Here is a 4,897-nt window from a genome sequence, read left to right as displayed (position 1 = left end):
GAAGCAATGTGAGTGGAGCGGAGATTGTGGCTCCATCAACAAAGTCGAACACTCTACACTGACAGTATCGACAAACTGGTCGCTTGATGGGAGAAATGTTCAAAAGAAGAACAGTCACCATATGTGTAATTTTATAAATATGCCTCAATTAGCATCTGGCCAGCCACTGTGGCCGAGCTGTTCTAGGTGCTTCAGTCCGGAACCGTACTGCTGCTACAGTCGCAGATTCGAATCCTACCTCAGGCATGGATGTGTGTGATGTCCTTAGGTTAGTTAGGTTTAAGCAGTTCTAAGTGTAGGGGACTGATGACCTCAGATGTTAAGTCCCATAGTGCTTAGAACCATTTGAACTAGCATATGACTATTTCAATAAGGTTGCATACCATTGGTTCATCTCCTTGCAGGAATACATTGAGACTGTGAGCAATGGGGAAAATAAATCAGTGGTGAGCAACACTTGGGAATTTGAGGAAGATGGGGAGAGTGTCCAGATGGCCAAGGCAGTTAAGACAACTGTTCTAGAAAAGGGGAGTGCCCAGGTTTGAGTCCCAGTCTGATCACAAATTTTCAAGTGCAGCTGTTGCATATTTCAACACCCAAATTCCCTTTAGTTAATAAAGTTTGTTTTATTCAAAAAGCTTAAAGAGTTTTCACACAAAAAGTTTGGAGGCATTAGTTTTCAGCATACCCTCATATTTATTTCAATGCCCTGGATTGTAAGAATACTGAGTAGAGTTGATAACAGAATATCATATTTTGCAAATTCTTACACTTATACCAATACATGTACTCCATACTGATATGTTTAGTTAATAGCAATTTAGGGTGAACTCAGCAAATCACAACAGTAATACAATAAATAGAAATTAATTTCCCTATTGAATTTGAGTGTTTCAATGGCTATTCAGGAAAACATGCCATATGAATGTATATATTGTAAATAAATACTCCTAATTCTCCAAGTGCCTGCTGAAAGGATGGAAAAAAATAAAAAAGGATAAGTGTGTCTGAAGTATTCATTACTTATGACACAGCTGCCACATCTTGTGTCCTGTGGTCAAATGGTTAAAAGCAAGTTCTTAATTCAAAGTCAACTGCAAACCACATTGCGTTCTTAAGAAGAAAATAGGTCTGAGTCCCCACTGACATCAAATGGAACACTCACTCAGCTATAAGAGTATTGAAGAAAGGAGTCAGTCATGACCTGTTTTGAGAAATCACTAAGGCAAGTAACTGAGGGAATCTGCCACAGAAAGCTTAATATGGAATAGATGGATAGCTTCTGAAATCTTCCAAATAAGTGTGTATTACTTTAACAATGATGAAGACATTGAAAAATATATAATGAAATAAAAGAAATTATTCAGTACCTTAACGGAAATTAAAATTTCATTGTGATGGGAGACTGCAATTTGTTAGTACAAAAAGGAAAAGATAGAAAATAGTAGAACATGGAAGGAATGAAAGAGGATTTGACACAGGACACAATTTAATCATTGTTAACACCTGGTTTATGAATCCTTAAAAAACATTGTACATGTGGAAGAGAACTAGAGACACCAGAAAGTTTCAAATACATTATATAATGACAAGAGAGAGATTTAGAAACCAGATTACAAACTGCAAAGCATTTCAAGGAATGGTTGTGGACCCTGACCATAATTTATTACATCTACTGCTGAGCACACACAAAACATGAGTTTAAAGTGACAATTGTCTTGGCTGATGCATCTTCATACTGTGACTTTGTTATAAATGAGGTAGCTCAGGTGCTGGATGCTTGTATGGAGGCAGGAGCAGCATTTTCAGATAAGGGGTTAGACCCTCATGCTATCTGACATCATCTGGTCCTGAGGTTGACTAGAGCTGCAAGAAGCTGCACAGCCCAGTTTTCTGTGCATTTGTCATATGATTCCTACTCTAATAGGTTGCTGATAATCCTGCCCTGCCTACATAACCAGAACACCACAACAGTCCCAGTAACTCCTGATGGTATTGGCTAACACAGCAATTGAAAACTCAATGATTTTATTTGTGATTCATTAGTTACAAACTGCAGAGTAAACCTCAAGAAATTGCAGAAACGTAGGGAAATTAAGAAGCTTGGACCTGGATAAGTTGAAACCATCAGAGAGAGCATTAAGCAACAGTTAACTGAAATGGGAGAGGAAACGGTAGTTTTGATATATGGACTAGTGAAGGTAGCAGAGAAACAATGATGTAAAAGAGACATAGAACATTGACTTTAACTGATGAAAGGAAAAAATATAAAAATACAGTGGGCTAAATTATATTCTGGTGTCTAAAAACTGACATCAACAGAAAGTGCCTAATTTCAAAGTAAGAACTGCTACAGCAGAAATACAAAGCTGTAGAAGCATGCACGACTATAGAAAATAGATATCTCATTTGTAGAGTAACTGAAGAAGTCTTTAGAGAACAGAGAAGTATTCATACGAAGACCAAGAGCTGAGATGGCAAGTCAGCAAAGAAGCTGAGAGTTGGGAAGAATGTGTGGCAGGGCTATACATATAAAAGAAAGAAACTTGAATGTAGTATGGGAGAAGAAAAATGTGAATAAAGATGAGATGGAAGGTTTGATACTGTGAGAAGATTTCAACAGGACCTGAAAGATCTCATGCAACTTTCTCCTACTGCAAGAGAGACAGGTATAAAAAAATCTTTTAACTTCTTTGCATTAATATTCTATGTTTGCTGTTTCTTTCTTCAACAGAAATACAAAATTATTAAAAAGGAAAATTTATTAAGCTAGTCCACACCAAAATTGTTGAGACTCAATCTTTATTTTAGCAAATATGTTACGTGAGCATGCTCTATTTCAAGACAACTGAAAATGACATGGTGGCAGAGACAAACATGCTCAAATGAGCACCTAATTGATGATAAAGTGAGACAGCTATCAACAGCAAATTGACTATCAACAGCAAACACAACAATAATATCTCCAAGATCAGAGATCTTTGTTAGGTCAATTCAATTCTGTTGAAGTCTGTTGTTGATACACATGTTTGTTCCATTGTGTCTTTTACATTTCAATAATAAATTATCTTCATATGAAGGTTGGGTTTTCTATTCTACCATGACCAAGTGTAGAAATGGCTACCAACATTAGTGACCATGAACCATTTTGTTTTCCTAGTTATTCATTTTGTCGTTTTCCTGCATTGGTTAGTTAAAGACAATAGGTTTCCATTAGTGGAGTACTATGGCACCTGTGTTGCCTAGATTCACACATGGATATGAGTGTGACACAATGGTATCAACACTGGCCTAACAGACAGATACAAATAATATCATGTTTTTGACTGCAACTGGGCCCCCAGCGACTTATCTAATCTCCCTGGTGGGAAACACTTATGCCAACGTCAGCTTGCACACCAGGTTACATTGACCACTGAGTTTTGTCTGCAGCTCCAATCTTTGGCCAGCTAAACCTGAAGCCTGATGTTACTCCCCACTGTTTTAATGCTACACTGCCTGCAACTCCACATTGCTTCCTGCTCAACAAGTGAAAAACTCATTTTCAGGGCACATTCCACAGTGTATGTTTGGGACTGCTAATATGTCTTTCATACAACTTCTGCCTCTCAGTCCGATGACCACCATTATTCCACCCATATCTGTCCACACCGCACCCACCCCTACTGCATCATGCAACATGTGCAGCTGCAATCTTGTCCCATCCACCAAGACCTCGTGCAATGCAGTGCACTGCATTCCTGCTCTGCATGGTGTCCTTGATCACGATCCATGCCAAAAGTCATGGATTCATCACCACAGCATCCACCTACTGTGGTCTCCACATCTCACAGATTGCTCACACAATCTATGACCATATAGTACATCCCAGCAAGTAGATTCCCCAAACTACCACAATTACAAAATGATAATCTGAAAACATGGTTTTACTTGGTTGACAACTTGCTAATCATCCAAAGAATCCTGGATGACAACACCTGTTTTATTTGCCTCAAGAGCCACTTACATAACTTTATGGATATCACTGCATACTCTGCAATCTCACCAGTTCACTTCTGCTGCACAACACCATCACACCCACTGCAGCCAATGTGTCCACAGCCTACCTCAGCATTCAGACACAACAGATAGTAACTTTCCTTGTCTCACTCTCCCGCCTTACTGCACTGCAGTCCCATGGGATGACACGTGTGTCTCTCTCTTGCATTTGTCATATGTACATTTAGGGGTGATCATAAATGGTATTTGTCACAGGATGACCACAACAGAGAGCTCTCCCATGTGTCACAAAGCTTGCCACTACATGCCACATAAGTTACACCAGGTGAAGTTGATCCCCAAAGAACTGCTATCCACCAGGACTGTAACTGGTTATCACCTTCCCATCTTGTGCACAAGAAGGATGGTCCATTCCGTTTGTGTGGGGACTATTGCTGACTTAATACCTGCACTATTATTGACAACTACCCTATTCCACACATCCAGGACTTTGCCCAGCTACTTAATGGTGCACAAGTGTGTTCAGCGTCCTCAATTGTAGGAAGGTGTACTTGCACATTCCTATGGTTAGTGATGACATTTCAAGAACAGTAATCATTGATCCTTTCAGCCTTTGAGTTCTGTTTTATGCCTTATGGTCTCAAGAATGTGGCTGAGACTTGGCAACAGTTTATTGACTCTGTATTGTTCAGTCTCCCATACTGTTAAGCCTATCTTGATGACATACTGTATTCTTCTCCTCAGCCAAGGAACATAAACAACTCATGGCTCAGGTTTGGGCAGCTCTCAGCCCCAATGGTGTTGAAATTAACCTCAACAAATTGTAGCTTACCCACATGAGTCTAACTTTCCTCAGTCACACTGTAATGACTGACAGCGTTAGTTCGACATCTGATCA

Source organism: Schistocerca americana, chromosome 6 (genome assembly GCF_021461395.2).
Source record: "Schistocerca americana isolate TAMUIC-IGC-003095 chromosome 6, iqSchAmer2.1, whole genome shotgun sequence".
Lineage (NCBI taxonomy): Eukaryota > Metazoa > Arthropoda > Insecta > Orthoptera > Acrididae > Schistocerca > Schistocerca americana.
Note: the sequence above shows the minus strand (reverse complement) of the source record.